At 43.3% G+C, this 23418-nt stretch overlaps 1 long non-coding RNA gene across 1 annotated transcript; it reads left to right on the top strand.

Moving 5' to 3' along the window:
• Positions 1-1294: 1294 nt before the first annotated feature.
• LOC145715541 (uncharacterized) lies at positions 1295-11880 on the top strand. The gene is made up of 3 exons (XR_014137756.1): positions 1295-1377; positions 5344-5405; positions 11611-11880. It is a non-coding gene; the product is annotated as an uncharacterized LOC145715541 (long non-coding RNA).
• Positions 11881-23418: the final 11538 nt, after the last annotated feature.

Consider the following 23418-nt stretch of genomic DNA (forward strand, 5'->3'; position numbering starts at 1 on the left):
CTCGGTGAATGGACTTGACATGCATGAACCCCGAGGGTCTCAGGAGGTCAGTAGTTCAGGCTTCCCTGAAAGGAGTTGACAGAGAGGAAGAAAATGGTCCTATGCGAACAGAACCCTGCCAAAAACAGAGTTTTCCTGGCCGAAGGTCAATCTTTACTTTTTGATAGAAGAAATTAACTGCTATGTGATGACACATGGTGTGAGTGCAGGCTCCCCAGGAATTACTGGGCACTGTCTGAGGACAGCCCTGTAGCTGCTGAATTTGACCCTAGGCCCTTGCTCCAGAAAGCATTTAGGATCCTTCCCAACATCATCTGCCCCTGTGCACATGCAAACCTCTTCTGCTGACCACATTCAAAGCCCCTGTGCCTCTTTTGGTTAAGGCTTGTCTTGCAGAAGTGTTCCATGGACTCCCGTTGCCCAGCCTATTGCAGGTTACTGGGAACTAGTCACAACTCTATGATTAAAATCAGAAAATGTTCCCTGATTATGTCTGTCAATGTCCCCTAATGCAATCTTCATTAATGTAAAAGCAAGGGAATCTGAAGGGAGGCACCTAGGGCCAAATGTCTTCATCTCAGAGGAAAATGGTAGAAAGCTTCACATGAGGGCACTAGCACTTTTCCCGAGGCAAGGTTGGTGTCATATCGCCAACATAAGTGGGCCACATCTAAGAACATCCTTGAGCTAAACTTAGGGGCCCTGTGTGCAAAAAGGCTGTCACTCTTCCATTCCCTTCCTTCAGTGATATAACAGTGGTGGTTTGGAGGCTCTTGTCTGGCTCCTGACTCATATCCACGTCTGTGGAAATGAGTTCTGGTGTTTTAGTTACTATGTTTACTTTTTCTATCCTTATCTCTCCAAGTACAGACTTTGCATGGGCAAACCATTAGAGTCTCATAATGAAGTATGTTCAGTCATTCCAGGAGGTGGTGAGAGCAGGGAATGAGCATCTGGGCCAACACAATCCTGCTAAGCACTGAGTTCTCAGCAACAGAACCTTTCTTCCCCAACAACAACTAATATCTATGTGGCAGGACACCACTAGAGTGGGAACTTGAGTAGTTTCTTGTCAATGAGGGAACACCAGTCTCTGCTGACTCTAACCCCTAATCTCAGTCTTTTTTTGCCCCTGAAGTGAGGTGGGCTTTTTCCAGCACCACCTGCATCGAAGTGCATTTGGGTTTTATGTTCTGTACTCTATTTCACATCTAACCTGATTGTTTTGCAGCATGGTATCTTTCTTTGGATTGCATTACACAGTGACACATCACTGTTTTATGTCTTCAGCTATTTAGACAATAATATAACATTGGACTAAAGTGGGAAGCCTTCTGGAGGTGGATCTTTGAGTCATTCTGTGTGATCTCCAAACAGGTAACTGATATCTGACACAAGTATAAAAATACCTAAACTCACGTGAAAGGCAGTCTGTCATTTGTGGTTGTTGAATTCTGTCAAATTCTGCTATCACATGGGAATAGTGAGTTTGAATATTTTGAAGCACTTCTGATTAGAAAATGTAAAGAATCACTGAAGTTTCATGATATCACATTCTTCTCCCATTTTTTCTTAATGTATTCTAAATATTTGAGTTGCAAACAGTTGATTTTATGATATTACTGATGAACTGCAAGTAGAAAGACAAAATAAAAACAATCGTACTTGGAATACGTAAGTTGATCACTGTAAATCATTAGGCTTTTGTTTTTGTTTTTGTTTTTGTTTTTGTTTTTGTTTTGTGTGTGCTCTTTGGAATATGTTCCGCCATGAAGCCTCCAGCTTTGCTTTTCTTTTTCCGGATTAATTTGGCTATTCAGGCTCTTCTGTGATTCCATGCAAATTTTGGGATTGTTTGTTGTGAAAGATGTGTGAAAGATGCTGGTGGTACTTTGATAAGGATTGCATTAACTCTGTAGATTGCTTTGGGTGTAAGAGATATTTTAACAATGTTTCCACTTCCAAACCATGAGCATGGAATTTTTTCTCATTTCTTTGTATCATCTTCTATTTCCTTCATAAGTTTTCAGAGTGCATATCTTATACCTCTTTGGTCAGGTTGATTTCTAATTATCTTACAAAGTATCTTTGGTGAAATTGTCAGTGAGATTGATTCAGTGATTTCTTTTTCTGGGTGGGTGGGGTATGGGATAGATGGGTGATGGGTATTGAGGTGGGCACTTGTTATCATGAGCACTGGGTGTTGCCTTTTCAAGATGAATCACTTAATTCTAATCCTGAAACCAATATTGCATACTATGTTAATGAATGAGAATTAAATAAAAATTTGGCATACAACTGGAAAAAAAATGAGCAGATTATTTTATCTTGCTATTTGTACACTCCCATTTTGACCCTTCTATCATGACTCAGAATTTTATCTTGGAGAATTTAGCTCCTGCACACAATTTTGTTTTGGTATTGTGCTTAATAAACATGAAAATCAGACATACATGAACATAGGATGACTTGGGATAAAGTGTTTTCAGGGAAAAAATAATAAAACACTTCAAATCCTTGATCAATTTAAAAAAGTGTAGCTTAACATACCAGTTCTAGTTTATATGAATTTATTTCATAATGAATGATTTTTCTTCAGGACCAATTAATTGTTATGTAAATGATTGGATGTTCTAGCTCCACCATAATGCATTAAGTATGGATTTTGCCTTTTTAAATTAAAAAAAAAAAAAGGAAATTATATCCTGACATGTTAGAGCAGGGAGATCAATGATATGTGATCTCCAATGGTGGGTAAGCCATAATCAGCCATATCTGGGGATCATTTATATGAAGAAGAAATATATCTGTAGTCTGTGTCACTGTTACTTTGACATCTACTGCAGGTGCCCAAACCTCACCCTTAAGCAAAGCAAGAACTTTGACACTGGAGCACTGTGTCACTTTGGAAAGGATCTGTGTCCTTCTGAAGGACAGATCTCTGTATGCCTAGCAGCAGAGGCAGGTGAAGAAGTAGGCTCTATGATTCTGAGATATAGTGCTTCTGCTTGGTTGATATCTAGGCCTTCTCTTCTGGGAACTGTACGTGGTAGTGTGGTGGGTGGTTGCTCAAGACCCACTTCTTGAGTGGAGCCTTTGCTGCATTACCATGCCTCTTAAAACAGGGAGCACACTCATGCACTGTTGTGTTAGGGCTGGACATAGACATGATTTTTCCTCCAAATTTTGGCTCAAACGTTTGCCTGTTTTATGCAGGTTTTTAGGCACACAGGGACACTTAGTGTACAGGTGTGGCTGAACACTCCCCACCTGACACCCTATGCAGTGTTAAGGGAAGCTGACATCCCATCTTCTGGAGAACTGGCTTTTGTAGTTCTCTATGCAAGCTCTCATTGTACTGTAGAGTGACTGATCTGATCAAGAGACTAGGACTGGCCTAGGTCACAGGAGGTGGGAAGAGTCCAGAGGATAAGCCTTGGCTCTGCCTTTTTAGGCCATGGCTCAAATCCCTCCCATCAGGTTTGCTTTAGAAATGAGAGAGTCTAATGTTCTGGGAGGAATCGTGCCCACTTGTTCTCCATGTGTGGTCATTTTACCATCCAGTCCCCACATGTGCACTGGCACACACATACTGATGGTGCGTTCAAGAAAAATCAGACCTGGGTAAGTGACAAGAGAGAAAGAAGAAAGAAGATAGAGTTCTGCCATGGGGCTGCAGCATCCATTTTCTTAGCTGTGTGCTCAAAGGCCCAAACATGGTCAAGGAATTCCTGAAATTGGTAGGTTTCTGCTGGACACAGGGCCATCCTTCGCCCACCTCCAGAGGAAAGGACTAGGGTAGTGCAGTGTAACTCTGTGGTCATCTGGAATTATGATGAGTTAACTCCCCATAGGGTATACAATAAGTACAGAAGAAAAGGCTTCCGTGTTCTCCTGTAGTGTGTTGTGTTATCAGTGGGTTTCTCCAGGGTTAGGCTGACCCTCACACTGACACTTAACATCAACTGAGCCCTCTGTGTACATCTTCGCACTTCCAGAAGATAAGCCTTTACCATTTTCCTTGCCCTAACCCTAACCCTAGCCATGGCCCTGAATGGACCTGAATGCTAGATCTGAGGAAACAATGGATTTGGAACACATGACTGGCCCAAGTTGCTCACCCAAGTCCATAAGAGGAAATGGTGCCATTTGCAAAGATCACAATGGAGCCAGAGTGTATGATTCCGTGTGAAAACCCTATCCTAGGCCACATAATCAGCGTAGCCCTTTAACCCAAACCAAACCCTGATGGACACTCAGGCTCAATTGAGCCCTCTGTGTAGGTCTTTGCACTGCCAGCAGAAAGACCTTTGCAATTTTTCACAGCCTAACCCTAATCCTAGCCATTGGGCTGGCCCTACTTGAGCCTGAGTGCTAGTTCCAAGGATACAACTGGATTGTGACACATGAATGATGCAAGATGACTTGGCTAGAAACAAAGATGGATACAATGTCACTTGTAAGGACCAGGATGCAAGGACTGGCATGCAGCCTTGAGAGCAGGATTCTAAACAAAATCCTAACTCTAGACCACAAAATCAGCCTATCCCTTGAATTGAGACCAAAGCCTGTCACAAATCCTGATTTTTCCCTCAATCCATCCCTAGAGGGAGGGTTCTGCATTGCTGAAAAATTGACCCCTACAAACTGCCAGGCCCTAACCCTAACCCTAGTCATGACTATCCCTACTCAGACCCGGATCTCAGGTCAGACCAAACAAGGAATTTGAGACACAAGAGTGATACAAGTTTACTTAGGAATAGAAGAGGAAGTTGTGCTGTTTGCAACAACTGGGATGGAGCTGGAGCAAAGGATTGTGGGCAAATACCCAACCTTAACCCTCACCATCACCTTAGAAGCCTAGGAACACAATCCATAAGCCTCACCCTCACCTAACACTCGCCCTCAACTCAACTCTTCGGGGAGTGCTCTGCACTACTGGCAAAGAGGTCACTACCATCTCCTGGTCCCTAATGCTAACATTTGCAAACTAGTTTCTTCCTAGGTGTCATGCAGAGTGAGTATCTCAGAGAAATATACATTCCTTTAAGTTGGGAAATCTGGCCAAGTCCTGATGTCTCTGGCATAATTGGGACACAGGACCCATCATTATTTACCTTTGAGAAGTATGTTGACAATGGGAGGCATAGGGTCTTCGAAATGCCCAGCAGAGTGTCCATGTGCAGGCAATGCCAGGACTTAGGAGGGAGCTGGCCTTACTTCTGGATGAAGGAGAAACTATATTAGACATCTCATTCCCAACTTTATCCTAATCTCCTCTGTAATGTAGACGTTTGCCCTTCCTTGTAACCCTTCCCACCCATTTTCTGTTTTCATAACTAGGTCATGGGTCACAACCAGGCGGAACCGGTCTGTCAGCCACACAGCTGCATCTAGGATTTGTGGTAAACTACCACTCTGGTCCTGTGCTATGTGAGAGCAATCAGTTCCTTCATCTCAAAGAAGAATGACCCTCCTGTCCATGAGCACCTGTTGCTTGTCTGGCGATGGTAATCCCCATGGTGGGTGGCCAACTTGCCTCCCTCCCTGGCTGACTGAAATGTCTTCATCCTATAAGGCAGGTGGATCAGGCATGCACAGTAGACTTCAGGACAATTCAGCCCAAAAAAGCCCTTACAAGGAATACTGCACCATGACTTGGTGACAATACCTAAAGCACCAACAGGACCCCTAACCTGCTATCACCGAATCACTTCCCTTTCTATGTCCTGATGGGTAGGGAATGCAAACGAGCCAAGATCAGGAGCCTTCTTTCTCTTTCTTAAAGAAAACTGCAAGCCTTTTGCCACATGGGCACACAGGTGTAAGTAATGAATGCTTCTCTTTGCCCCTGCCTACCGGTGTTTCTTACTACAGACAACTACTAGCCTCTCAGGAGATGGTGCTAGGCATGTCCTTCTCAGCTTCATCTTGCTCTCCTTTGTAATGAAACGCTTTGGACCTTTGCCTATTTATTTCCATCCTTTTGCTCCTTTCTTCAAACTAACATCTCTCTGGAGTCCATTCAGATTCAGTGTCTCAGAGCAATATCTTCCAATTTAAACTGGGGCCTCTGGCTGAGTGCTGGTGACTCAGGCATAGATTGGCAGCAGGACCTCTTGTAACTTCCTATGAGAACTCTGTTCACAATGAGAGGTGTAGGGCATATGAAGGTCCCAAGATGGATATGGGTAGGTACTCATGAAATTTTGGAAAGGGACTGGCCTTACACATCGAGCAAGGAGAAATGAAGGTAGATAAACGTGGTTAGCATAACTCATTACCATCAGTAATGTAGAGACTTGGCATCCCTTGTAGCCATTCCCACGAATTTGCAATTTTCTAAGTCTTGGTTCATATTCAGGGACAACTGGGCCGTCACTCACTTCACACAAACAGAACCCAAAGATTGGTGCTAAACTGCCACTGCGGTGCCTTGCTATGTGAGAGCAAACACTAACTTCAAATCAAGGGAAGGATGGCCTTCTTTCGCTGAGTGCTTTGTGCTTGGCCAGCTCTGCTTAAATGCAGTAAAGGGAAGACATGCCTTCATTCTGTATCAAACATGATTCCCATATGCACACTATTCTTCAGACCTGGTGAACACAGAAAAGGCCCTTTGAAGAACTACTGTATCAGGTACAGGTTCCAAACACTTGATAACCAGCTGGGAGCAGGACACCCTTGCCTCTATATCAATGGTGCATTTATTTCCTGATGGGAGGGACAGGAAAAATCGCCAAATACAGCTTTTCCTGTTTGTTAATGAAAATACATAACTCCTGCAAATTTTCACTCTTATGTGCAGCCAATGGAGGTTTCCTTTTCCACCAGCTCTCAGGCTTTCTTTTCTGCCCAGACAGCCAGCCTGCCAGGAGACAGAAGTAGGCACTGAATTCTAACTTTAGCCCATTGTCTTCAGTAATGAACAGCTTTTGTCTTCCAGGTGCCTATTTGCATTTTATAGCTCTATTTTTCAAACTAGGTTCTACCTGGGAGCCATTCAGAGCAAGAACCTCAGAAGAATGCACTTTGTTTAAACTAGAACATTGCAAGGTTTTTATTAAGAAAGGATGTTGAATTTTGTCAAATGTTTTTTCTGCATAGACAGGATCATATGGTTCTTTTCTTTTCTTTTATTAATATGATGTATCACATTGATTGATTTCCGAGTGTTGAACCAGCCCTGCAGCCCAGGAATGAATCCCACTTGATCATGGTGAATAATTCTTTTTATATGCTGTTGAATACGATTTGCTAGTATCTTACTAAGAATTTTTGCATCCACATTCATCAGGGACATTGGCCTGTAGTTCTCTTTTTTTACTGGGTCTCTGTCTGGTTTGAGAATCAAAGTCATGCTGGCATCATAGAATGAGTCTGGAAGTTTTCTTTCCCTTTCTATGTTTTGGAACAGCTTGAGAAGAGTAGATATTATCTCTGCATTAAATATCTGCTAGAATTCCCTAGGGAAGCCATATGGTCCTGGACTCTTATTTGTTGGAGATTTTTGATAACTGATTCCATTTCTTCGCTGGTTATGGGTCTGTTCAAGTTTGTTATTTCTTCCTGTTTGAGTTTTGGAAGTGTATGGGTGCTTAGGAATTTGTTCATCTTCCAGGTTGTCCAGTTTGTTGGCGTATATTTTTTCATAGTATTCCCTGATAATCACTTGTATTTCTGAGGCACTGGTTGTAATAATTCCATTTTCATTCATGATTTTATCTATTTCGGTCATCTCCTTTTTCTTTTTGAGAAGCCTGGCTAGAGGTTTATCAATTTTGTTTATTTTTTCAAAAAAACAACTCTTGGTTTCATTGATCTGCTCCAGTTTTTTTAGATTCTGTATGGTTTATTTCTGCTCTGGTCTTTATTATTTCTCTTCTTCTGCTGGGTTTGGGGTGCTTGCTGTTCTGCCTCTAGTTCCTTTAGGTGTGCTGTTAGATTTTGCATTTAAGATTTTTCTTGTTTCTTGAGATAGTCCTGGATTGCAATGTATTTTCCTCTCAGGACGGCCTTTGCTGCATCCCAAAGCGTTTGGATTGTTGCATTTTCATTTTAATTTGTTTCCATGTATTTTTTTTTTAATTTCTTCTCTAATTTCCTGGTTGACCCATTCATTCTTTAGTAGGGTGTTCTTTAACCTCCATGCCTTTGGATGTTTTCCAGACTTTTTCCTGTGGTTGATTTCAAGTTTCATAGCATTGTGGTCTGAAAGTGTGCATGGTATGATCTCAATTCTTTTATATTTATTAAGGGCTGTTTTGTGACCCAGTATGTGATCTATCTTGGAGAATGTTCCATGCGCACTCGAGAAGAAAGTATATTCTGTTGCTTTGGGATGCAGAGTTCTAAATATATCTGTCAAGTCCATCTGATCCAATGTATCATTCAGGGCCCTTGTTTCTTTATTGATTCTGTTAGATGAGCTGTCCATTGTTGTAAGTGGAGTATTAAGGTCCCCTGAAATTACTACATTCTTATCAATAAGGTTGCTTACGTTTGTGATTGTTTTATATAATTGGGGACTCCCATACTTGGCGCCTAGACATTTATAATTGTTAGCTCTTCCTGAGGGATAGACCCTGTAATTATTATATAATGCCCTTATTCATCTCGTGTTACAGACTTCAATTTAAAGTCTAGTTTGTCAGATATAAGTAGGGCTACTCCAGTTTTCTTTTGACTTCCAGTAGCATGATAGATAGTTCTCCATCCCCTCAGTTTCAATCTGAAGGTGTCCTCAGGTCTAAAATGAGTCTCTTGTAGACAGCAAATAGATGGGTCTTGTTTTTTTATCCATTCTGATACCCTATGTCTTTTGGTTGGAGCATATAGTCCATTTACATTCAGTGTTATTATTGAAAGATATGGGTTTAGAGTTATTGTGATGTCTGTAGATTTCATGCTTGTGGTGATATCTCTGTTACTTTGTAGTCTTTGCAACATTTAACTCACAAAATCCCCCTTAGGATCTCTTGTAGAGCTGATTTAGTGGTGATGAATTCCTTCAGTTTTTGTGTTTGGGTAAATCTTTATCTCTCCTTCCATTCTGAATGTTAGACTTGCTGGATAAAGGATTTTTGGCTGCATATTTTTTCTGTTCATCACATTGAAGATTTCCTGCCATTCCTTTCTGGCCTTCCAAGTTTCAGTAGATAGGTCTGCTACTACCTTTATGTGTCTGCCTTTGTAAGTTAGAGTCTGTTTATCCCTAGCTGCTTTCAGAATTTTCTCTTTATCCTTGTATTTTATCAGTTTCACTATGATATGTTGTGGAGAAGATTGATTCAAGTTATTTCTGAAGGGAGTTTTCTGTGCCTCTTGGATTTCAGTGCCTTTTTCCTTCCCCAGATCAGGGAAGTTCTTAGCTATGATTTAAGTACACCTTCAGCCCATTTCTCTCTCTCTTCCTCTTCAGAATTCCTATGATACAGATATTGTTGTGCTTGATTGCATCACTTAGTTCTCTAATTCTCCCCTCATACTCCTGGATTTTTTTATCTCTCTTTTCTCAGCTTCCTCTTTTTCCATAATTTGTCTCCTAGTTCACCTATTCTCTCCTCTGCCTCTTCAATCTGTGCTATGGCCATCTCCGTTTTTTTTTTTTTGCACCTCATTTATAGCATATTTTAGTTCCTCATGACTATTTCTTAGTCCCTTCAACTCTGTAGCAATAGATTCTATGCTGTCCTCTATACTTTTTTCAAGCCCAGCGATTAATTTTATTACTATTACTCTAAATTCTTGTTTCTTATATTGCTGAAATCAATATAATTGGATTTCATAATGTATCATTGGATACATTATGATCAATTCGTTATCTGTCCCTACTTCCTGGAGTTCCTTTTGAGGAGAATTCTTCCATTTTTTCGGTTTAGCTAGTTTTCTGTCCCTTATGCGTTTTAAAAGCTTGGGTGCTCTGTACCTGTGAGCACTGCTATATTAATGGAGGGTATACACTGTCCAGAGCCTGGCCCTTCAGAAGGTGTTTTTTAAGGGGTTGTTACTTGCTCTCTTTTGTTGTGACTTTGGTTATTTTATTACCCTACTCGTAGTAATATTTTGTACCCTCCACCAGGTGTGCTTTGATTTGTTCTTTGCAGTAGTCCTGTAAAGGAAAACAGATAGACAAACAGGAGACAAAATACACAAACACACAAGTAAATAACACAAACAAATAAACAAAAACAACCTAAAGAGTAAAAAGAAAAAAACACAAAACACTGACTCCAAGTAAAGAAGAGAGTGGGGGGTGGTGTTGAAAGAAGAGCATATGCAAAGGGAGAAATGATATGAGTGGGGAGGGGGGAGAAAAAATAAATGTTGATTAGGCAGAGAGACTAAAAGGCTTAATCCAGAGAGAGACAGGAAAATAAACCAGGGTGTGGAGAAAACAAAACCAAGATAAAATACCCAGGCAGAAAAACTATATGGCTTGATTATTCCTGACAGAGAGAAAGGAGTGTAAAGAAAGAGGTATAGAACATGTATCAAGACAATGGACTAAATATGTCTCTTTAGACAGAACAATAACCAGAGTAACTAGCCTAGGGGAGGGAAGAGATAAGGAGGAGAAATGGGGGGGGGGGAGAATATATCTTTGTATCCAGAATTGACCTAGAGTTAATCCAGGCAATGTTGCATCACTTGGAGGTAATAGCTGTCCGCAGGGTCTGTGCTGCTCTGGTGGATAGCAGTTACCCATTGCAAAGGGGCATGGTTTGGTGTAATCTGAACCCACCTCCTCTGTGGGCCCAGGAGTGATCCCACAGTCCTTGTCTTGGTGGTGGTGGGGGCGAGGGAGGGGAAAATGGTGATTCCCTAGTCTCTTCTCCATGGAGCAGGACCTGGTGGATTCCTTTAGAGTGGCCCTCACTGTGCAGCAGGCGTAGATGGTCAGTCTTTCTCTATCAGCCAACTCCCCTGACCCGGGGCTTGGCTAGGATTCAAAGTCCCACTCTATGCTCTCTGTCGCTGTGGAAGTGCCTCTCAGTGCAGTGATATGTGGTCCCGGCTGCTTTGTCTGTGTCACTGAACTTCAGGGAGGACTGTCTTCTACTGCACACTGAGCCACACTGCCCTCGTGGCCGTGAACCCCCAGGGTGGTGGATGTAGGCAGGCTTTATCTTTTCCCACAGCATGCCAGGGAAACGACCACATTATCCTCCTGCAGACTGAGGCCTAGGCCCAGCCACTGCACCCAAGGGTGGCAGATGCAGACAGGTTCTGTGCTATCATGCAGCCCTCCAGGGGCGGAACTGCTTTTTCCAGCTGCGGACTGAGCCTCTGACCTACCACCACACCCAGGCATGGCTCCCCTCCTCCCCAGGTGCACGAACAGGGACCTGGCCCCAGTCCGAAGAAAGCCCCGCAGTTAGAGATCAGATCCTTCTAAGTCTCAGTCCCAGGTCTTTCTCTTGAGCTATGGTCCTGCACTTCCCTAGCCGCTCTTTCTCTTCCCTTCATCTCTCCCCAGAAGGGGGTCCCTCTCCTCTGTGACCACGCAGCCTTTTTTCTTTTTGTCTCCCCCAGTTCGCAGTTAAGCACCTATCTTTTTTCCAGCTTTGCCATTTTCTTCCTAGTAGATTCTGTCTCTTTTCCTCCCAGGCTCTGGTGTTCAAAGTCTTTTGGCTTCTACTCTTCTTTGTTTGAGAGACGCAGGATGTATGGATCCCCCTATTTCTCTGCCATGTTGGCCCCTCCTCCCTGGAGACCATCTTTCAACTACATCTTGTTTCACCAAGTAAGAAGGGTTTGAAAACCTGTGGGATCTTATGCGGATAGTGCCATACACTCAACTCTGTCAAACTGCCCTTTGGGGAAACCATTTTTCAAATAACATCTTGTATCACTGAGTTGTAAGTGTTTGAAAACCTATGTGGGCACGAAGTGGAAAGTGACATGTACTTGATACTCTGAAACAATCCTGCAGAGGAACCTTCTTTCAACTAACATCTTGTTTGACTAAGTTAGAAGAGCTTGAAAGCATATGCAGACGTATATGATAAATGCTATATACTCGACTATGTGAAACAACACGGTGGGGAAAACACCATTCAACTAACATTTCCTTACTCTAAGTTAGAAGAGGTTGAACAATGATGGGAGGCCTATACTGAAAGTGCCACATATTCACCTTTGTGAAACTGCACATTGGGTAAACCATCTTTCAAGTATCACTAAGTTGGAATTATTTGAAATTTTATGTGGAGAACGATGTGGAAAGTGACATTACTCCACCCTGTGAAGGAATACTGTGGAGAAACCATCTTTCAACTAACATCTTGATTCAGAAAGGTGGAACCGTTTGAAAACATATGTGGGGTCAATGCAGAAAGTGCGATATACTCAATTCTGCGAAACAACACTGTGTGGAAAACATTTTTCAACTAACATCTTATTTCACTAAATTAGAAGTGTTTGAAAACCTGTGGTGGCAGAAAGTGCCCTATACTCAATTATGTGAAAAAAACACTGTGGTGAAACAATGTTTCTACTTATATCTTTTTGCACTAAATGAAAACTGTTTGAAAACTATGTAGAACCTACAAGGTAAGTGCCATATAGTCAACAATGTGAAAGAACACTCTGGGGAGCCATCTTTTAACTAACATCTAGTTTCACTCTGGTACAAGTTCTTGAAAACCTATGCAGGGACTTTATGTAAAGTTCCATATCCTCAACTCTGTCAAACTTCACTTTGGGGAAACCATCTTTCAACTAACCTCTTGTATCACTAAGTTAGAAGTGTTTGAAAACCTATGCAGGGCCTATGTGGAAAGTGACATATACTCAACTCTGTCAAACTGCACTTTGGGGAAACCATCTTTCAACTAACATACAACCATGCAACACACGAATTACACAAACCAAACATATATCACACATATCACAACACAAACAACACAAATACAAAACATTTATGACAAACACACTACACATGACCACATGTACACTTCTCTCAAGACACTTATAACACACATACACGCACACCCTGCCCATTCCACACACGTTGCCCTCTGCATTAGCCACATTCATACTAAATACACACCTACATCACACATATATCATCTACAAATACATTAAATACACCATATATATATCACACACTCACCATGCATGTGCCACAAACATATCCAACACAGATCCCACATGCCCCACACACCTACAGTTATAATCCTCACACAGGATTACCAAACTCAACACATATATAGCACACAATTTCCAAACACACCACACATACACCCTCCACATAGACACCACACACCCCAAGCCTACACCACATATACAGAAGGCAGATGCCAACTCCTCTACACATCAACTACAAAGACACAACACACACTGCACATATAGACACAAATGTGACACATATACCACACAGCTACACCACTCTTACACCGAACACACAGCAACAGATAGTACAAACACATACCTCACATAACCCGTGAATACCAAACACCTCACCCAGTCACAACATACACACCACTTACACATCACACAGATATCTTCCACACACTATTTACTACACATAATACACATATCACACACACACATATATACACACCTTACACACATATGCCACACAAACACACTCCATATATACACCACATACATGCCAAACATATACTACACACAACACACATATACTACACAGACACCACATCTACAATAAGCACACCATGAGAATCCATACATCTATGATATATAGACACCATGCACACCACACACACCACACTTATATTGCACAAACTCCACCCGTATGCCACACCACAAAACCACCCATGCACCACATACAAAACACACATGCCGTACAAAGACCATACACGAACATACATTCTATGTGGAGCATACATACATGACATATATAGTAAAATCACAACATATATACACTTAAAGACCACACAGAAAGACACATACATCACCTACAAACCACCGACACACCATACATGCACATCACATTCACCACACAAATGCAGTACACAGAAACAAACCACATATACAACATACGTGCCATCCATACAGAACAGGATCATGCACTCAATCACAACTACTCCCAACATACACCACAAACACCACACACACCACACATATACCTCTCAATACACCCACCAGACGCCACCAACACCTTGTGGTTTACCGCCTGTAATGACACTGCTCAAGTGTCTTTCATGTAGCCTTTCACATACATCTCATAGACAGTTTGTTGAAACATCTTTATTAGTGTGTGTTGGGAGAGCTAGCATGGCAGCTGTTGTAGTCTCATCCCGTGAATGTAGCTAGATCACTAGCAAATCATTCTAAATACCCCAGAAAGCAACACGAAGACTGACAGAACCAAGGCCACGGTTACAGGGAGAGAAGAAGCCAAATCAAAGAAAGTAGGAAGTGCAGAGAGGGGTTTGGGGAAAAATATATCAAGGGTTCTGCAGAGGAGAGGGAGCCCTCATTGAGAAAAGAGGGAGAGGAAGAGAAGCACACAGAGGAACACACAAGGTGACCCTTCCCCCAAAGACACATGAAAAGAGGCTCAACATCACTCATCATCAGGCAAATACAAATCAATACTACAATGAGATATCACCCACGTCTGTCAGAAGGGCTACATTTGACAACACAAGGAACAAGTGGTGTTGGCAAGTTTGGGGATAAAGGGAAACCCTCTGACACTGGATGGGAACGCAAACTGGTGCAGCCACTCCGGAAAACAGTCCAAAGTTTCGTCGAATGTTGAGAATACAAGTGCCCTGGGGCACCTGGGTGGCATGGTCAGTGAGGCGCCTGACTCTTGATATCAACTCCAATCAGGATCTCACAGTCATGGGACTAAGCCCTTGTTGGGCTCTGCACTGAGAGCATGGAGTGCGCTTGGGATTCTCTCTCCATCTCTCTCTGCTCCTCTCCATCTCTCACTCTTTCAATCTCTCCCTCTCTAATAAATTAATTAATTGAAAAAATTGCTTAACCTTTAAAACTTAGAGTTGCCCTATGATCCAGCAATTGCCTTATGAGGTATTTATCCAAGGGATACAAAAATAAGAATTCAAAGGCACACAGCCACCCCAGTGTTTTTCACAACACAATGAAAAATAGCCAATTAGGGAAAGGGCTCACATGTCCACTGGCTGAGGAATGGATGGAGATGTGGTATATACATACAATGGAATATTACACAGCCATGAGAAAGAATGAAATTTTCCTTTGCAATGATTTGGACGCAGCTCAAGAGTAGTATGCTAAGTGAAATAAGTCAGTCAGAGAAAGGCTTATACCCTATGATTTCACTCCTATGTGGAATGTGAGAAACAAAACAAAGAAATAATCATGGTGGAAAAAAGAGACTGGCAAAACAAGAAACATGCGTTTAACTATAGAGAACAAACTGATAGATACCAGAGAAGAGATGGGTGGGGAGATTGGGTTATATTGGAGATGGGAATGAAAGAGTACACTTTGTGATGTGCATGGAAAGTTGTGTGGATGGGTGAAACAACTGAATTCTACACCACTGAATTCTACATCAACTACACAAATTACAACTGAAATCTACACCACTGTATCTTAACTAACTGGAATTTAAATAAAAACTTATTAAAAAAAACATTGCATATTAGCTGTAGGGAAAGGCCCGGTGCTGAAGTGCCCAAAGCGTTACTGTGCTTTAAGTGACATTCTTGTCTCTCATAGACATGTAGAGTAACACTTTGCTCACCTCTCTGTATTGACACTTGTACTTTACTGCTGAAAAGTACCCTTTGCTGCAAGAGGGATTTAGAAAGCTTCTTGGGGATATTGAGTCATATGTATTATTAAACCCTTGTGTAGAAGCACCAAGAAATGCCCTAGGGTTATGTGCCTAAAAGTAGAGTGTGACACACTGTGTCTGCCCCCTACACCAACCGAGATCCCTGGTTTGTAGGTGAGTTTCAAAGTCATTCCTGACACAATGCAGGGCTCTCAGAGGCTGATATTCCATAGGAGAGCTACCCCCGATGTCCCTGCTCTCCTGGTGCTGGGCAGGCAACAGTATCACAGGAATGGGAGCCACTTTGACCCCCGCCCCTAATGGATGGAGCTACCATCCTTCGGAAGAACAGTCTGTGAAAATACACCATTCTCCATGATATGATAAGTGCACCAAAAGGCTTTTGAATAAATAGCTCACAAAGGTTTGTTCCCACCTCGTGATCATCACATGGAAGCACATTCTTCATATCGCAGATCCACTGGTGACCCTCTCTACAAATACAATGGGCTGAAACCCACAAGAATTCAAAGTCGTGCTCTAATTCTTAGGGGACAATGTGGGGCTCTTTCTCACAGGCTCCAAAGGGTATCTTTTGGAACACTCCTGTAGCCAAAGACCCCAAAAGTTCTTTTGATTCTGTGTGAGCTAGATTGTGAATACATGAGCTAGTCAGGTTCTTGTAAACATGAACACTGGCCCTCAGAGTATCTAGTCTCAGAAAATTGCTTTATCACCCATCAGGTTCATCTTGTGGTCCACAAAATCTTAGTCTTTTTGAGTATTATAGCCAGCTGTAGATGTCCAATGGGGACCATCCCTGGTGACTGTGTGACAGGTAGAGCCAGAGACCCTGGTCTTGTGGCTTTAGGACTACATGGACATCCAGAGCCCTATGGCACCAAAAGGGGTCCAGTCAAGAGCTGTGCATGGGGAGGCTCAGGCAGAGGTATACTCCAGAAGCTGGCTTCTTTACTGGGTTTCGGGGAAATGAAGATAAGTATCTCCATTCCACATTGATCACATTCCCATTGGATGGTAATTTTGAATCCCCTTTGGTCTTGGATGCAGCCATCTCCTCTGCCTCCCTATGTGTCCGACTGCTTCTTGATTCACCCTTAGCAGCCATGAGCTGACACACACTCAGCAGGCACCCGAGGATGGGCATCGGGCTCTTACTCTGTCCCTTGCTCAGTTATAGCCATCAGCATCGGATATACCAAGGGAGAATACTCCTCGTATCCGTGAGCTTGGTGGTTGGCTGTTTGTAGCAAGGGGTTGGGGGAGAGGAGCCACACAGCTTCCTTGCTCTGTCTGATTGAGGTGCCTTCCTTCTGAAAACCAGACAGTTCACACAAGAGCTGTAGGCTCCAGAAGCTGGTCATCAAAGAGCCTTTACGGGAAGAGAACACCAATGTCCCTCTCCACACTCTGGAGCCACAGCTAGGGGCACCTCTCAGCTACAGCACTGTCACTACTCACTCCATTCAATCATGCAAAAAGCAGCAAAATCCGACCAAGTCCCAGGGATCTTTAGGTCCTTCTGAAAAAAAAAAAAAAAAAGCAAGACTGGTGATGACAGGGCTCCCAGGTGGAGTCTCTAGAGGGCATAGCTTCCTAAGCCCTCTGGTGATCTTTTTACAATCAGGTTCCTAAGAACAGGCCCTGGACACTCCCCTCCTGATAGAATTCCTCTTCCAAGCTGTGAAGAGCTCTGACCCTCCTTGTTCGCTTTGACATATCTTTGATCTCTTGTAGAAACATGGTTCTGCCCACAATCCATTCAGAATCAGTGTCTCAAGAGCCCTATCCTCTGCCTTCCACCTGGGAGTGTGGTCCAGTCCTTGTGACTGGGGATGAGATTCATAAATGCATTTGGCTTCAGAAGTATGCGACCATTCTGAGGCTGAGGGCATTTGAAGTGGTCCAGCAGACAATGTTTGCTCTGTAGGCTGGACCAGAGATTTGGGCAGGGTACTGGCCTCCCTGTGGGCCAAGGGCAAATGAAGCAAGACATCTGTCCAAGGATATCCCCATTCCCGCTGGAAATGTCGAGTTTTGGCCCAACTGGTGCCCATTTCCTTTCCCTTGATGTGTGTCTGAAAATGTGTGTGTGTGTGTGTGTGTGTGTGTGTGTGTGTGTGTGTGTGTGTTCCTTAGGAGCCATGGAGTCATAACTAACTCAGCTAGTATCTCTGCCTAGGCCACATTCTCCCACTCTGCTCCTGTGCTCAGTGAGAGCTAACAGGCTCTGCTCTACCAAAGGAAAGAAGACCTTTCGTCCATGTGTACTTGGTGCTTGGCTTGCTGTGCTATGGAAGGGAAAGGAGAGCCAGCTTGCCTCACTGACCTGGGTGACTGAGGTGCCTTCATTTTGAAAAGCAGACAGGTTGCACATGGGCAATATGAAGGAGGAGGGGGTCAGCATTTCATGAGCCCTTGCCAGGAATGAGGGAACCAAGTTCTTGTAGCAGATTCCTGAATAAGAGCCCTCAGAACCCCCTGGCTACAGCTCAAACACTTCTGCCTCCCACTACTAATGGGGAAATGGCATGGATAGACCAAGCCAAAAATCACTGCCTCCTAAAGAAAGAAGGCAGGCTTCTTGCTGATAGGACTCGCAGGTGTAGTCCTTCAGAGGGCCCCCTTGGTCTAAGCCCACAGGCCTTTCTGATTCTCAATATGACCTGGTTGATAAGAGACTACACTGGGTACTTCATTCTCAATTTTCTCCAAATCTCATTTGTGGTGAAGAATTCTGGCATTGTGTGTCTCCATTTCTGCTCCTAAACTTTTTTGATGAAAGAGGGTTTGCATGGACACTATTCTAGGACAGTGTCTCAGAAATATATCCTCTTGTTTCAACTTGGGGGTTTGGTGGTATGCCTGTGATGGTGATAGAGGTACTGCACTGGGCCCTTTTCAGTTTGGGTTCAGATTGATGTGGCCCTCCACATACCCAGGGCCTGTGAAGGTGCCCAGGGAGAATGTTCATGGGAAGTCAAAGCCCGTGGTTGAGGGTGGATCCCAACTCCTGTGTGGGGCAAGTAGAAGGAAAGGTCATGGTCTCCATCTGCGGTTTCCTCCATGTGCATTTGAATGCATAGCTTTGGCTCACCTTGTAGTCATTCCTCTTCCATTGCTGCTTTTCTAACTTGGTCTCAGTTCACACACGGTTACCCTACCCTGTGTCTGTCACCTACACCAACCAAGGTCCCAGTTTAGGGGTGAGATTCCAAACTTTTCCTAACCCAATACAGGGCTCTGTGATGTGATGTCCCAAAGGACACCTGTCCCCCCCTGTCCCTGAGCCTCTGGTTGTAGGCAGGCTACAGTATCATGCAAATGGGTAGCCACATGGACCGCTGCCCCTTATGGAGGGAGCTACCTTCAATCGAAAGAACAGTTTGTACATATGCACCATGATCCCGGACGTGGTCAGCACGCAAAAATGCTTTTGAATAGAGCACCGAGTCCTTGTCCCACAATCTGATCATCACATGGAAGCACATTCTTCATAGGTCACAGCCAGTGTTGCCCCTCTCTACTAATATGATGGCCAGAAGCACACCAGAAGCCAAAGTTCCCCTCTATATACTTCCAGAAGCCGAGCTATCCAACCAGCCTGATGGCAGGGCCCAGGAAGTGGATGGATCAGGGCTGCAGGGCAGCCCACCGACAGTGAAGCTTCTTGTACTCCTGCTTTTATGTAATTTGGCTTTAATAAAGTACCTGGGGAATTGTCTGTTGGGGAATTTCCCTCAACAGGCCCCCTGGGAAAAGAACTATTGGGAAAGAAATAAGGTTCTGCAAGGAATTGTGCAGCCCTACATTTAGCCCTTGCCACCCCGTATAAAGACTCCTCTACCTAAAGGAAGGGTAGCCTCATACATTTGCCAGCAAAGGAGGGACAAATGGATTTGAAAGCCCAAAGGCAACAAAGGAGTGTATCTATGGGCACAAATTACTCCAACCCCTAGGCCCACTTGGCCCCCAGGAGGCATTCCAGGTGATGACTGAACTTAGTCGGTTAAAGTACAGAATGGTTCATTAGTTCTAGGTGCATTGTCTCTCTGAGAATGTATAAGGCATGGGTTCCTAAGACACTCTTGGCCCCCTTCTGGCCCCTGGACTGAGGCGAACACTTTTGTTCCTCGAGCCACAAATGGTTCAGGGAAACAACTAAGAGGTCATGTCCTTGTAACTGTTCTACTTGAGGTGTTGAGAGATAGATGACTTTTCATGACAACGGCAAAGCAAATGCTTTATAGATTACACCTAAACATAGATACATAATGAAAATAATGTAAGAAATCAATCAGTAAGCAAAGGGCAGGAGGAAACATAATGAGAAAATAACCATGTTATTCCTTAAAGTGTGATTACACATAAGAACATTTTTAGAATTAGGTAATGCTAGAAAACATAGATGACGCACGCTATAAGGAAAATTGTTAACGAATATGCCACGTTTGCCACATCAAAGTGGCCAGTTCAACACACTGCTGTTGTCTGTGTCCATTTTTATTTTTGTTTTATTTTTTTTCACTTTTTTGCTGATGCTGTTCATCCTTTGGGAACACCTGGACCTGCTGGAGCTGGACTCTGGCAGAGTTCATGGAAGGAGCCAATCTTAACCTGCCCTTCCAAACTGAACAAGAGCACTGGCTTTATATGCCAAGACTTCAATGGTGGCTTACTTCAGCACCTCCTTATGTGTGTTACCGACCTCAACAACTTTTCTGCTTGTATTAAACTAAAAATCAACTGGCTTTCGCCAAGTACAGCCCCAAACCTCTACAAGGACAGACAATTTTACCTTTTTCTCAGCCACAAGCTTTGATATACCTCAAAAAACAAGCACATCTCATACTCCTAATGTTATAGCATGCTCTAGTCTCAAATATTCAGACCCGCCCCCCCCCCCACCCCCTGGAATATTATCCCCTGGACAACCTTATGGAGAAACTGAGCATAATCTTCACTGGGGTAATTGGACTATTACTGACAGGGGTCCTGGAGGACATCTTGAAACAAAATATTCTACTAAGACCATAACCTTTGGCCAGCTTAATAGGGAGAATATTTTTTGACAAAACGGAGGCTTGTCTGGCCCTGTAATTTGTGCACATAAAGGGAAATTAAAAGGACCTTGGCATGTTAATCTTTGGAAGCTACGTCTTCCCTTCCTCACTCGTATTATTAGCCATGGTGACATTTATGTGAAACAACACGCTAATCTAACTTGGGTCTCCCTGTTCAATAACCAATTCGCATGGACCACTATTTGCATCCTTTCTCCCTATGTTCTCTTTGCGACCTCCACCTTACAGATCCGACAACTAGAAAATAATTATAATGTATCTACCTCCCAAGGTTGGCTTATGTCCTGCGTAAGTAATGATAACATCACCCAATTAAACATCTCCTCTCTCTTTAGTACTTAGAGAGCGTATCTCAACCTGGGTTCCTGTTAATATCTATGAGCCCTGTATGCACCCACTAAGACTAGGCACGCTTTCCAAGCTTGTTCAATACTGGTACACTGCTGCAAGGCAGAAAAGAATTGTTGGCCTGTTAACCGCGGGCATCCTAGCAGCAGTAGGTGTTATCACCTCTGCCACTGTAGCTGGAATCAGCCTGCATCATACGATCCAGACAGCCCATGTCCTTAATAAATTTATGGTCAACACCACCAAACAATTCATGAGCCAGACTTTCACTGATAAACAAGTCTTGGCCCGCCTCGAAGCTCTTGAGGCTGCAGTAGAATTTATTGAAGAAAGACAGGAGGCCTTTTTCCTCCACTCTAAATTTCCCTGTGTGGCATTCCTTAGCTTGGGATGCTGTCCAGAAACACTTTTACAGTGTCTTTTGTTCCCACCTCTCTAACAATATAGTTTTAGATATTTAGATATTTAGATATAGTTTTAGACTTGAGCCAACAGCTGCAATATGCAGAGTACCAGCTTAAAAATGAATGGGCTGGTTCTTAGGAAATGTGGCATGTCCTAAATCCTTTCTCACAGCTGGCACCCATCTCACATTCTGGATAACTTTGAGAAGTGGAATGCTTTTACTGTGTCTCTGCTTATGTCTTTGCAGAATCACCTTCCAAGCCATCCAAAAGCAAAAGAATGACCAGAAGCTCATCATGATGGTCCCGGAACACGATGCTAAAAGAACCAAGAAAAACAAAAAGGGGGAGATGTGGGGGATAAGCTTAGGAATCCCCTGGGCTTACACAAATGGGTTCATGTGGCATAAAAGAAATACAAAGCCATAAAGTGCTCACTCCTGAGTTTGAGTAAGCCAGATTTGCACCCCAAGACTAGAGGGGTGCAAAGATACCCTGAGAACAGGGAGGCACAAAGGTGCCAGGAATAGAGAGGTGCAATGGGGCCTTGCTCCAAATGTGTTACAGAATTATGTGTACATGAGGACACCTACCGCTTCTGAGGGGCCCAGCATGGAAAGTTTGCCTGTAGGCAGGCCCAAAGGAGTAAGGAGAATACCAGTCCTTCTGCAAGAAGAAAACATTGAGCCATACAATGCATCTTCAGTTGTATCCCATTCTGATTTGAATTGCGGATGATTTCCTCTGGACTGAGCTTCCAGGTAAACCCAGTGGTGTTTTTCCCATTCTCCAGTGAGGAGGTGCTTACAATTATGAAGACAGCCAGCTTCAGGTAGATTATATTAGTCACTCTATTCTCTGCTTCATCCCTTTCTCATAGGAAAAGAAGTGCTCTGGCCCTCCATGTGTCCATTCCCATTCTGTCACTGGGTTTCTTTCTTTTTTTGAAACCTGGTTTTCAACATTTACCATTTTTGAGTGAGAAAGACACACACACACACACACACACACACACACACACAGCCATGAGTGGGGGTAGGAACAAAAAGAGGGAGATAGAAAATCCAAAGCAGGCAACACTCTGTGAGTACAAAGCCTGATACGGGGTGAGACCTCACAACTATGACTTTGTGACCTGAGCTGAAATCAAGAGACAGCCACATGACAGACTGAGCATCCCAGGTGCCTCGTGCTTTTTGATTTCTCTAATTATATGTTGGTTCCCACTAGGCACAGACAGCCTGTGAGAAGTGGGTGATTGGTGGAAATTTCTCACACTGCTTCCCAGCTAACAAAGCATTCAGTTTCTGATACACAAGAGGATCCACTGACCCCTGAGACTGATGACTTGGTGCTTGAAACCCTGGAGTTGGCATGGCAATAGTTAGACAGCAGAACTCCAACCACCGGCTGCTATGGATGCCTTCATCTGAACAGCAGACAGTTCATCCATTTGCAGTATTCTTCAGGACCTGCAAAATGTGCAGAAACAACATTCAAGGACCAGTGCAACAGAACCACTTTCTAAATACTTGAGGGTCAGCCACAAACCAGAAACTGCTGTGTAGCATGACTGCCTCAGAGGACAGGAAAAAACAAAACAAAAGAAAAAAACAAAAACAAAAAAAGACAATATCGAATGCCAGAAACGTTCCCTCTCCTTGAGAAGGAACAATGCAGGAGTTATCCCTTTGTCCCAGCACACACAGGGTTCTTACTCTTGAGACAACCATGTTGCCAAGAGATTGTTCCAGTCACTGCAGTTTCTTGCCATAACCCATCCTTTTCTGTTAATAGACAAGTTTGGTCTTCTGTG

Source organism: Panthera onca, chromosome A1 (genome assembly GCF_046562875.1).
Source record: "Panthera onca isolate mPanOnc1 chromosome A1, mPanOnc1 haplotype 2, whole genome shotgun sequence".
Classification (NCBI taxonomy): domain Eukaryota; kingdom Metazoa; phylum Chordata; class Mammalia; order Carnivora; family Felidae; genus Panthera; species Panthera onca.